The following is a 13,882-nucleotide window of genomic DNA, read 5'->3' as shown; positions in this document are numbered from 1 at the left end:
TATTTTGGTAGAGAGAGAGAGAATGCACATGTGTGCACATACAAGTGGGAGTCGGAGGAGACAAAGAGGAAGAGAGAGAGAATCCCAGCAGGCTCTGCACTGTCAGCACAGAGCCCGATACAGGGCTTGATCCCACAAGCTGCAAGATCATGACCTGAGCTGAATCGAAGAATCAGTCAAACATTTAACCAGCTGAGCCACTAGGCACCCCCATTTACTGGAGACTTCTAAGAAAGAAGTGTATAAGAGAGCTCTAAAAATGACTGTTTCTCTTCTAAGATGTGGTAGAGAGCCATGTAGTCCTCTGAATGCTTGGCAGACATCTTGCAAGCACTAATGGGAGATAGCTTAGGATAAACCTTAAGATAAGGCCATTATTAGGGAGAGAAAGTGGATATGGTAAGCAAAGGAGACAAACTCTTCATGACACCTCTGAATCAAGAAAGCAAACCAAACTTGAAATCCAAACAAATTCTTGATATCTAATTAGTTGAATTGATAAATCCTGACTAATATATTTTATCATTTAAATTAAATTTCCCATCACTTCTGGGGTGCCTGGGTGGCTTAGTCGGTTAAGCGTCCGACTTTCGCTTAGGTCATGATCTCGTGGTTCGTGGGTTCGAGCCCCCCATTAGGCTCTGTGCTGACTGCCGGCTCGGAGCCTGGAGCCTGTTTCAGTCTGTGACTCCCTCTCTCTCTGACCCTCCCCTGCTCACGCTGTCTCTCTCTCTCTCCTAGAAATAAATAAAACATAAAAAAAAATAAAAATAAAAAATAAATTTCCCATCACTTCTAAATTTATCCAGGTGATAGCATTATGCAGTTATTAACTTAGAAGCAGTGCTTTTTCAAGACATAGCATTGCTTTGTACCAGTTAGCACCCAAAATACATACAATTACATGTATTATTATTATTACATGTATTATTATGATGAATTCCCAGCAAATGAAAACCTATCCTTACAGTCACATATAAGTTTTCAAATGGGCAAGAAAATATGTAAGTGTTAATCAAGTTATTAAAAACGTTTGATAATTTAGATAGTCCATGCATACTTCTTCCAAGCAAGTCTGTGAACTAGGGGTTTCCCAACTCTTAATGTTTTCCTATTGGAAAATGGTTGAAATACACTCTTCATTGGCAAAACTGGATGCCTCCCCACATTATACAGTTAAATATCAGAGATCTTAAGCCTAAGAAAATGTTTGAGTACTATGCACTAGCTTCCTGTCTCTTTGTTTGTAGATAGATACTAATTCATTCAATCATGAATATAATGGAGTTAAGTCTATATCTACAATATGACAACAAGCATCCTGTCATTGTTTTGAATCACAACCACCATCGGTTCAGCTTTAACAAAAACACTAGAATGATGCCTCTGTTTTATTAGTTTAATTGATAAAAATGTTTCTCTACTACTCTTACTGACACTACTTAAGAAATCTGCAGTAACCTGTGGTACCCACAAAGCTTTCCTTTGATTTCAAACCCAGGTTTTCAGGCTTGCCAATATTTACACATATATGATGCTTGAATTTTTAGCGACCAGCAATCATGCCTTACCTTCTAACTGAGTGTTATTTCCTGGAAATATTTCCTAGAGGTGCCATTTCCTGGAGTCTTCATTTAATTTCTCAATTGTGCATTTTCAAGTTTAACCACATAGAGGCTAACTTCTTGCCTTACCATCTGGTCTGACCCTGAATTAACAGAATGTCCTTTACATCAAGTATCCTATAACAAGATGATTCATCATTTAATGAAATTACTTCACTAAGTTAGCCTATGAGGCACAAAATGCAAATATGTGGTAAGATTAAAATCAGTTACTTAACTGAAATTAGAAGCTACTCCAAGAACTAGAAGATACATTTTATTTACTTATTTATTCATTTATTTACTTGCTACTATGAGAGAATAAGGCTGCATTTTTTTCTTCTTCTTCTTCTTCTTTTTTTTTTAATAAGGCTAACTCTTTTTTTTATGATTTGGAGCTTCTTCAGGGGAAAAGGCAGTTAGTCTTGTAAAATTCAATGGAGGCACTTAGTTAAGTAATGATAAGTGATGAGGATAAAGATAATAATGAGAGCAACTGACTGACAAAAGTGATGACAAGAAAAAAGAAATTCATCAAATGAGGGTAAAAGTCACTTAAATAGAGTTAAGTATTGCCTTAAGATTCTGGCATCTGAGGTACCAAAATGTAGGCAAAAATGATTAGCCATGCTGAAAAGTTAATGGCCAAATGAGAGAAGCCATTACCTCTATGTCCAGGACTCTCTAGTCCAGGAGACTAGAAGAAAAGAGCATGAAGGGGACACAGGCACCTTTTTCACAGGCATAAGAAACAATGCTATTCTGCCGTTTTTTTCCTCAACTGGCCTTGACTATCTCCTTCAACAGGCTATATAGCATTATTTGGTCCATAGAGACACACAAAGTCTAGTTGTCTCCCAGCTGATACACAAGATTAAAGGTTACGGATTTTAAAAATGACATAAGTGACATGCTACAGATAAGAATCAGCTGTGTGGCATGTGCCAGGCCACTGAAATCCAGGTCCAAAATGCAGTCTTCATTACATTCCCAAAGAATCTCATCTGAACCACAGAAAACAGGGATAGTCTTCAGAGAAATGATTGTACCTGATTTCTGACCTAAGTGTATTATTTTTAAAAAATGAATTCTTTATTTCTATTTCTCCAGAACAAAGGTAAACACTGCACATATGGTTACTGGATATTCTGGGACCTTCATAGAACAGGCCCCAAGCCTAAAAGCCCAAAGTAGCTCCAGACTCCCCATGGGACACGCAAATCAAAGTGAGAGTCAAGTTTGATCTCATTCCACACTTGAACCACCTATGGAGGCCAAACTAACCTGGTACTTGCTAACTCCACAGAGCAGCCCATACAGGTCAGGCTAGGTGCCCAGTTCCCTGGTAGCCTGGTGTGTTTCTGAAAGAATGCCCATTATTTTTATTTCCCTAAATCCTAGAAGTGGAGGGGGGCTGATTCTGATGACAAAAGAGTATTTTTTTTTACCACTGTAATACTCTGAAACAGAGAACAATAGTTAGAATATTATAGATATGTCACGTATTACAAAATAATTATAAACAGACGACTTATTCATTTCCTCAAAGAGGAAAATTCAGGACTGTATATAGTGAAAGAAAAAGAAATGGCAATGGTCACTTGTTTTCACTTAGGAAAATAATTTTAATCGTCATTAAATATATACATCAAAGCTGTCACTATACACTTTATATACTCTCTCCAAAACATACCTTTTCAAAATATCTTGTACTTAAAAAAGACTATTGGATATGTCACTTGAGGGATGCCTGAGTAGCTCGGTCAGTTAGGTGCCCAACTCTCAATCTCAACCCAGCTCTTGACCTCACTGTTGTAAGTTTAAGCCCCACTAGGGCTACACAGCGGCATGATGTCTGCTGAAAAAAAAAAAGTCACTTGTATATTTTTCATGTATATGTGATTTGAGAACTAATGGATTAAACATAACTGACCAAATGTTCACAGAATAACTCCTTTAACAACCGTATATGATATGGGGGTGAGGGGAAGAGAAGAAACATGTCATTTAGAAACTTGGATTTGAAGGGAATAAGAGAGAACTGAGATGTCATCTACAGGATCCAGAGGGACCTTTGTTTGTTAATATGGGAGTGATTCACCCTTATTTGTTCTCCCTAACAGACTAATGGAGGAAAAGGAAAGAAAGTGCCATCTTGGTGACTCTTCACCACTGTTGGCATTTTGCCAACCAGGTATAGCAAAAGGATAAATGAGAATGAGGGCCAAGGTTAATATAGAAACAGAGAAAGGCTGGGAGAAATTCGTGGCCTGTGAATATGTACTGGAAATAAGGAAGTAAAATATAAGATAATGGTAATGGTTACAAAATGGCTCAGTCAGTTAAACGTTCAACTTCAGCTCAGGTCAGATTTCACCGTCCGAGGGTTCGAGCCCCACATAAGGCTCTGTGCTGACAGCTCAAAGCCTGGACCCTGTTTCAGATTCTGTGTCTTCCTCTCTCTCTGCCCCCCCCACCCCCCACTGTTCATGCTGTCTCCCTCTGTCTCAAAAATAAATAAACTATTAAAAATTAAAAAAGAAAGAAAATGGAATACTAGACTTTTCGATTTAGGGAGTGAAGCTGTTTCAGATAGTAACGAGATTCAGATGTGACAACAGCAGTGGGGTGCTAGTGGAGGGTGGAAATAAAGGCCACATGGACTCATCAAGAGACCATACAAGCCATTGAGGTAGGTCATATGTATAAACTCAAACATCACCCAGTGTGAGAGTGAGATGCAGAATAGGAAGGAAGAGTATAAGTGAAGATGCCACATTATTTGCTCAATGTGAGAAGTTACCTAAAGATCAGAGGATGACAGTGGCAAGCAGGGAAAGAGAAAAATGGCACAGTTGAATGACTTAAGCCTTAAAGGAAGAGTGGGTTTTAGAAAAAGAGTTATTCCTTAAAAAGGAGTTTTCAGAAGCAGTCTGATCACTTGTGAGATCTGTAGGGAATAAAGTGTTAATAGAGAAATCATCAAAGCTTTCAGATGATTTTTAAAAGAAACTAGAATGGATTGAATGTTGTTTTAATCCATAATGACACCACTCTCAGGCAAATTCCAATATGCTTCCACAGTGAAAAGGGGGATTGGCATTACAGCTAGTATGCTCAGAATTGTGCTTAGAAGTGTGTGAATATCATCTTTCATTAAGTGGTGGTTAAAAACATGAGTTGGCTTGGGGACTTGGGATGACATAAAACCTGCCTTCAAACTCTAATGGAAAGAGCTTCTGATAAAGGAAAGACTCATCTATGGCTTAACAAATGGCAACAGAAGAGATGATATCCAAGGGAAGTTTGTGAAAGATAGGAGCCTCGGAGAAAATCATCTATACATGAGTGAGGAAATAAGACTTCAGACAGCAATCTTGACAAGAAGGACTTGTCTCTGGTAATGAAAACACTGCTAGAAGATTTCTGTCATGCTAGGACAGGATGAGGTCTGTGGGGGTTTCATGGAGCTAAAATGACTGTCACATGGACAGTTGGTGAGAAGCTGATGTGAAGTCTCAAGAAATCCCCCCATGAGAGAGGGATTAGATACTTCTCAGTCCAAACTCATTGCAGATAAAAGTAACAAAGCCTCTTCCTTCCCATATCAAGTGGATTGAAGGACTCAGGAATGTAGTTTCCTCTGCATTCAAATGAGACCATGAGGCTTCATTTGAAAAGCTGTCAAAAACACCATAAATATAAATCTAAAACTACCAGGATAAAGGGTAATTGTTATGGGCTGAATTGTGCCATGCTCTCCCATTCATATGTTGAAGTGCTAACTCCTACTATATCAGAATTTGACTGTCTTTGGAAACAGGATCTTTATAGAAGTAATGAAGTTAGAATGAGGTCATAAGAGTGGGCTCCAATCCAATATGACTGTGTCCTTATAAAAAGAAGAAATGTGGACACTGGCAAGCACTTAAGGAAGACAATGTGAAGGCACAGGAATAAAACAGCCAACCACATGCCAAAGAGAAAAGCCTAGAACAAATCTTCCCTCTCAACCCTCAGAAGGGACTAACTCTCCCAACAACTTGATCTCGAAGTCCCAGCCTACAGATTTAGAGAAAATAAATCGTGTTGTTTAAGGCACCCAATATGCAGTTCTTTGTTAAGGCATGCCTGTAAAAACTAATACAGTGATTTACACTGTTGTTCTTTGCTACTGATGGTGCCTTCTGGATTAATCACAAAGCAGAATTCTAAAACAAGGCTGAGGAGGAACTGTGTTGAAGTCCTAAAGCCCAAAGTGCAGCAAATATGTCCCTTCTAACCTCCTAACTCAATGTTCTTGAAATTTCACCCATTTCAGACAGGGAAATAACATCTGGCCTAACATAATCAGTGCCTTCTACACAGTCTTCCTACATCTGATACAAGAGTAACAGTACTACAGTGAAACGATCTTGATCAACTTTTTTAAAAAAACAGGTTTTTTTTTTTTTTTTGGTCATACTATTTCATACATTTGATTATGACATTAATTCAGGCACCTCCCTAAGAGTGCAGGAAGAGGTATTAAAAACACACAGACTCCATCATTTATGACATTAACACTTACTACATATTGTAAGATAATATAATATAGAATATGATTCCTGTCTTAATGAGGCCACATTTTACATTTTATATTGTAACATTTGGGGAACCACTTATTACTTTATATGATACTTTCTATGATACAGAAAAATAAATATATTTGGTAAGGCTGGAAGTAAAACAAAATATATTTAAGGTAAAATATATTTAAGGTAAAATATAATTGATAACTCAAGAAAATAAAGTAAAAGCAGTGGAATTTGGATTCAGTTATAGTTTTATTTAGATTACAAACACAAATATTTTCAATTTACCTTAAAAGTACTTTCAAAGACTACTATTCATCCTAGATACATAATAATTTATTTTTCTTCTTTTTAATTTTTTTAATGCTTATTTTTGAGACAGAGAGAGACAGCATGAGCAGGGGAGGGGCAGAGAGAGAGGGAGACACAGAATCTAAAGCAGACACAGAATATGGGCCATCAGCGCAGAGTCCAACGCAGGGCTCGAACTCACAGACTACGAGATCATAACCTGAGCCAAAGTCAGATGCTCAACCAACTGAGCCATCTAGACATCCCAATTTCTTCTTCTCTTTGAAGACAATATGCCAAGTATTCACATTTAATATATACTAAAACTACCAGGTTTTCAAACTGTATGATGTACCAACAACAAATATACCATTAGCATCCTACATATCCTTTAAAATAGCAATAGTATAAATTGCACTTTATTCTAATAGTTTACTTTTATAATTACAAACAAAACATTTATTGTATTGATCAAATCTCATTGCAGCAGACAGGGACCACTGGCTATTAAATGCTATATGAAAGAAGTAAGAGCATAATTTTATAAATATTTTCAACACAATTACTTAAGTTATGGCAGGATAACTCATACCAGGTCTTTAGGCAAGAAATGTATCTGTCAACACAAGAAGAGTCCTTGTTGCTTTCTGCCACACCTTCTAAAAATGGAAAAGATGTTTGGGCAAACACTTCAAAAAAAGGTATACAGAAGGGAAATAAGTTTCTGAAAATACACTCCAATTTCTTAACTTTACAAGAAACTGCAAAGTAAAACTACCCAGAGATTCTACCACATACCTATTTAAATGGCTTAAAGATGGACTGCACCAAATTTTAGCAAGGATAGATAAAATTCGAATTCTCATCCAACGCTGATGGTAATATAAAATTGCACAACTACTTTGGAAAACAGTTTAGTAGTTTTTTAAAAAGTTTTATCTATACCTACTGTATACAACCCAGCCATTATACTTCCAGGTATTTACCCAAGGGAAATGAAAACCTGTGTCCACATAGAAACTTGTACATAAATGCTCAAGAGCAGATTGATACTTAACAGCCCACACCTAGGAACAACCCAAATGCTCATTAACAAGTGAAATGATAAACTGCAATGCAGGTAGGGGAATATTACTCAGCAACAAAAAGGAACTGATAAACACAACATTGATGAATCTCAACAAATTAATGTATGAGAAAATGCAGACAGAAAAGAGTACAGATAAAGATATTTTCCATATGTTTAAAAGCCTAAAATTAATCAAACTAATGTATAATGACATAAAGCAAACCAGTGGTTATTTGCAGAAGAGGTAGAGGCAAAGTTGGATGTGAAGGAGGGAACATTAAAGAAGCAGAAAAAAATCTCTGGGGTTGCCAGAGGAGTCCATTACCTGTTGTGATGTTGCTTAACAGACATATATACTTATCAAACTGTATACTTTATATGCAGTTTATGTTGGTTTTCCTCAATAAATCTGTGAAAAGTATAAAACAAAAATGCCTTTTTAGTTACCCTAGACCTCTGGATTTAGAGGCAACTGTATATTGAGGGATTCCCTATACAGTATCTGGGACTCCCATGAGAGGGGCTTAATCAAGGGATCAAGTTCATTCTGAGAACCTTATTCCTACACTGCAAATGACATTGAACAAGGCATTGACAGATTCATACAAGGGTAGGGCTCAATGAGAGTGTTAAAAAAATAGCATCAACAACAAAGTACTTAAAGAAAACATAAATATAAGATACCATTTTTGAAGGGTGATTCATTATGAATATATTTATGTGTGGCTAGACAGGCATTGTTTATTTCTTGACATGTAGTACTATATATATCTTCAATGATATTTTAAAGTCATTTTCTCTATATAAGCTGGGAATTTTGTTTCATGGAATTTCCTCAAGAGATACTGCACAGTCCAACTATGGTCATCCTTTAAAAATCATTTTAATCAATGTGTAATTCATAATTATGCAATTATTTTATGATTCACAAACATTATAAGTGTAACAAATCAGATTAACCTAGGATTTTAGACACTAATTGACTTAATTAATAAACGCCATCCCTAACAGTATGCATCTCCATAAATTATTATTTCTTCTATTTTCATGTTTAATTGACTATAAAACGTGCTAATATATGAGTGAAGAGCTAAGGCAAAAAAATATTAGCACTCAATTTTTGGTAAAGTAAGAGAAACATGCAAAATATCTCATGTAAAATTCCACTGTCCCTTTTTTAAAGTTTATTTATTTATTTTAAGAGAGAGAGAGCACGCACACACACACGTGCGAGAGAGCAGCAAAGGGGGAAAGAGAGAAAGAGAGAGAGAGAATCCTAAGCAGGCTTAATGCACAGCACTGAGACCGATGCAGGGCTGGATCCCATGATCAAAACTGAGATGACAACCTGAGCTGATAACAAAAGTCCAGTGCTTATCCAAGTGAACCACCTACGCGCCCCTCCACTGTCCTATAAATAATAGAGTCTTAGAAATGGTTTTATGATATTTTAAATACCATACACCCAAAACATATACTACCACAAAGGAAAACATGATAAATGATAAGTGCAAAACTATTTGTTTTATCTAATGGAAAGACAGCACATGAGTTAAGACTATAGGCTCCACACTGTTTCCTGTTTCACTATTCACTGTTTTGTGACTTTGGGTTCCTTACTCATGACTCTAAGCCTTATCTTCCTCATCACTAAAATGGAATGATAATAGTTCCTATTTCATAATATTGTTAATTTTATTACTTAACCTATACATTACAGCAAAAAATAAATAAAAAAGACTTTGCACGTTAGAACAACATTTAATGAAAGGTCTTAGTTATTAAATGTTACTTATCATTTGCTTCAAATATCTCTCAATTGCATATGAGATCTACAGTTAATCTAAGGTGCTTTTGAGGAATACAGAAAAACACAGTAAAGCTACAAGCATTGTTGGAACAAAAGCAATGTCTAAAACTGCCTCTATAATAATATCTTGTGGTAAAATGCATTTTCAGACAGAAGCAAATGTGCTTCTCTATAAGTCTACATCCACCTGTATAATCTATATCAATGAATCTTAAGGTATTGTTCACAACTAGAATCTTAAAATTCTGGCTGTGAAATATATTTGGGCCCTTATATTGCCACAGATTCTGGCCTTATCATAAGCCCATTTGGCTGTCAGGGAAAACTGAGGCAAGGTTTTGGATAGCTGTAAGCCCATACTTGGATTCTCTGCCTCGAAGCTGGAGACTGCTGAGGGTAGGGTGCTGTCACATTTTGTGGCCCTTCTAAAACCATCCCTCTCTCTTCCAAAGGTAAANAAAAAAAAAAAAAAAAAAATTCAGTCTGGTCTATTTTGATCTCCTAATTTTATAGATAAGAAAGCTGGGGCCAGAGTTGGACTCAGCCAATGTTTTTTTGGATTCTGGCCAGTACTCTTTCCAGAAGACCAGGCTTAAAAGAGGAACCAGAAACAGCTGATACAAAGCTATAGAACAGATATGTCAGAAATTTCTAAATAAGTTTTGACTTACTAAAGCTCCTAGTGGAGCAGAATAAGAGAGATGGAGAACCAGAAGCATGAATAGAGAAAGTAAAAAAGGACAGAAAAGGCAAAAAGAAAAAAAAAAGATTGAAATGTACAAGAACGTCATTTTTAATGACACAAGCCAGCATGCCTTAAGCACCTCGGGGAGAAAAATATGAAGAAAAATAGAGGAAAAGTGGGGACTTTAAAAGGAAGAAAAGAAGAAAAGCACGGGAAAGATAAATCAAGGAAGGTACAAGGGAATAAAGAATAAAAAAGAAAAAAAAAAAACAAAGAATGGTGAGTTTAGATATCAACCCTATAAAAAAGTTACACTTCTGTCATGTTATCTAATCTTTAAACTTTTGCTTGTTAAAAGTTTTGATTTACCAATGTTGCTACAGGTAATGAAACATCCTTAACAATTCTTGATATAAAGCTCTTATATTTCAACTGTCATAAACCACATAACTATTTAACAGAATGGTTAAGAATCTTGAACTCTCAAGAAAATAAGAATTAAAGAAAAAGAGTAAAGTTGCTTTTATATGGTCAGATTATCTAGAAATGTTAGGATTTTTTTACTTGATTATATTTCTATTCACAAGTTTTTAAATTGTATTTACATTTTAGAGTGTCTTTAAAATTATAGTTTTTTTCTAATTTTTCTCTTAAAATTCCTTTCTTCAAGTGGCAAGATTTTTAAATAATATGCCTGAATATATTATTTATTTTATATTAACCAAACAGAAGTTGGGTAGCAAGAAAGTCCTGATTCTTTTCTAAGAGACTCAGAGGCCTTGATAAATCACTTCTTGCCCTATGCCATTTATGCCATTTAATCAACCCCAGTATTCAGATTTCTCTTCTGCTAACCTATTTCCACACACGTGGTTGTTTCTTTAAATCAGCACTACAGCAATTGACAAAGTTTATTTTAGTAACCTCATACCTTGTTCAATGTATAAAATACTCATATGTAAGTCTGCCAGATATTTTCCAAAAATAAATGCCTGTTATTTGAGGACATTTTCTAAGACTCCCTTTTGATATAACCTTATGTGTCTGAATACCAAATTTCAGGGTTGAAATTGTTGCTGCGGTACGAAATTGGTGAGGGTGACAACACTAACTGCCAATCAATTAGAAATAAGCCGGCACAGCACATCTACCAAGAAAATACAAAATGTAAGAATACGTGTGAATGTCTTACACTCTTCCTATCATAAACAGTATACATACATATGTATATATTTAAGCAAAAATATTTACTATACATTAAAGTACATGATAGATATAAAGATATATGGAAATATTTAATATATAAGTATATGTAAGTATATGTGTATCTATTTGCGTATACACATATATGTGTACATTTTGTTCTTCAGAGGAAGTCTACTAGACACATCCAGAAAGCAAATGTACTCTATAATTTTAGTAGTATATATATTGTTTATAGGCTGGGGATTTCTTAAAGTTAGTTTCTATAACCAACGTTTATAAAATATTATTATTTGGTTTAAATGGTTGTTATGAAAACAAGATCATAGCTATATCTGGACCAAGGGAATATAGGTCTCCTGATTCATTTTAAAAATTAAGTTTTTTTTTTTATAATACATAGCAACTAAGTCATTTGAAATTACTCAAGATCAAATTATTTTTTAAATAATACAAAATTTAGTATCTGTAATTTCTGTAATTTTCTATATCAGTATGGTTGCTTAAAATTTCATAAAAGAAATCCTATATAACTACAACTTAACTTTAAAATCATAAAAATTAGTTTATACATGTGCATAATTATTTATTTTTCTTTCTGTGATCAAGCTGGTATTTTTGATAGTAACTAAAAAAACCATAATAACGTAGCCAATGGTAAGAAAGTCAAACGCAAAATCAGTACGTTACTCATCTTTATTTGAAACAAGCCTACTGATGGGAATACAATATTTTTGACATTTGTCCTCAGTCTACAGTAGTTCCCCCTTCCATATGGTCTAATACAGATATAAGCTTTACTTTAAGCAATTGAACTTTTCACACCCTCAAAAGCCACAAAATCAGATGGTCTGTGGTTTTTGCAGCTGGTGCACTGCACTCATTTTGGGTAGTGTCATATGAAAAATATTTCCCTCCCCAAGACTTAGACAGAATCAGTCATTAATGAAATGCAGGCAGTACAATGAGATCATATGAAGTATGGATTTCAACAGCCATGCTAGGAACTCAGAACATGAACACAAATCAAACTCTTACTGCCAGAAAAGAAAGAAGGAGAAAAGACTAAGGAATGCCCTCACAGACGTAGCATTTGCTTTGAAAACAAGTGTTAACCACTACCTTGAAAGAAGTTTTAGTTTAAGCATTTGCAGACTAAGTAATCATATGTTGGTTGTAGAAAAATAGAAAATATCTTCAGACATAATATTCTATTACAAGATTATCTCGCACAATAGATGACTATCAAAATTTTAAAAAAAATGATTTTTCTAATACCACATATGGAATCTGCTTACATAATAAAATTGGCTGTCATCAGTCTACAAAATTTTAAAATACTGTCTTATTTGGGACACATCCAATAAACATTAAAAATAATGTTTATTTTTTTAGTGAAATATTTTAAGAAAACTATACAATTCAACAACAAGGCTGCAAGATATTCAAGTGGAAAGTGGTGCAAAAATAGTATATTTAGTATTCTTATTTTTGAAAGAATAAAAAAACACTGTTTTATATTTCTTGTCACAACAAACTGTCTTCATTCTGAAGTAAAGCAATTTTAAATATTTCTATTTCCAATCCATTTCCCTGTTTATACAATTCTTTTAAAATGTACTCACTCCTTTTACAAATGGGAGTAGATTTTTACAAAATAAAAAGAGAAATGGTAGTTTAAAAAAGAATGCACAATAAAAAGGAAATATTTTTGTGCATATGAGCTAGAATTTGTGTATGCCCACTGGATTATGTACAGTTTGCATGTTTTAATATGATTTTGTTATTTCTGTTTACACGAGGAAATATAAAAATAAACCAAATGACTGTTTTACCTTTTTAAAAATAAAGCTTAAGCCCTAAACAGTTTGCATTTATTTAATAAGGATTCAACTGCATTTTGGAAGGGATATATTTGGGTAACAATTTCATTATCTTAAATATTAATAGAATAAATACACTGTGCATCTCTTAAGAAAATATGTCTACAGTAAATCTGAGAAAGCTGGACATTTCTCTACATCTGTTAACCATAAAATCTTTATGTGTCTCAGCCATGCCACCTGGCACTAAACCCCAGTTTACATTTGGAACACTGGTCAACTGAAATAGTACACAGTGCACTAATACAATATAAAAATGTCCCAAATGAAGAATAAAGTTGTATCATATTATGCTTTCCAACCAGTGTGTTGGCATCCAGTGGAGAATCATGGAAAATTCTTATTGCTGTGGGATGCTGTGTTAATGTTAATGTCTTTGTAACATGACATTGTGTACCACAAGTGACAGACTACAACTATGAAGCTTTCTAAGTAGGCATAGGATTTCCCTCCTGTCTAACTTCCCCTTCCATTGTCATGTACTAAGACATTCGCAAGAGTATCTCAGAAATGAAGCCAAAAAGCACAGGAGTCACATGCTGATAGCAGATTGTAAGTATCTTGGGGAAGTTCTTTTATATTGATACTACACCCTTCACTCAAGATTTTCAATTTGATAAACAAATATTGACTGAGAATCATATAGCAGGTAATGTTTTAGGCACTTAAGATTATGAATAAATGAAACAAAGGTTCCTACCATCATTAGCTTCTATTCTAGAGGGAGAGAGAGATAATAAAAAATAAATATGCAAAAATCCCT

General features: G+C 34.8%; 1 protein-coding gene across 8 annotated transcripts in view; it reads right to left on the bottom strand.

Annotated features, from left to right (window-relative positions):
- The window catches only part of FOXP2 (forkhead box P2), a 588,171-nt gene that overhangs the window by 343,236 nt on the left and 231,053 nt on the right, over window positions 1–13,882 (bottom strand). Inside the window, exon 4 of one of the 8 annotated variants that reach the window (XM_077752288.1) lies at window positions 7,864–7,947. The exons of the other annotated variants lie outside the window; for them this stretch is intronic. The gene's annotated coding sequence lies outside the window, so the exon portion shown is untranslated. The remainder of the gene's footprint in view (window positions 1–7,863; window positions 7,948–13,882) is intronic. 8 annotated transcript variants of the gene reach the window in all.

This window comes from Crocuta crocuta, unplaced genomic scaffold (genome assembly GCF_008692635.1).
Source record: "Crocuta crocuta isolate KB4526 unplaced genomic scaffold, BGI_CrCroc_1.0 scaffold397, whole genome shotgun sequence".
NCBI lineage: Eukaryota > Metazoa > Chordata > Mammalia > Carnivora > Hyaenidae > Crocuta > Crocuta crocuta.
The sequence above is the reverse complement of the archived record's forward strand: the minus strand, read 5'-3'. Positions and strand labels throughout refer to the sequence as shown.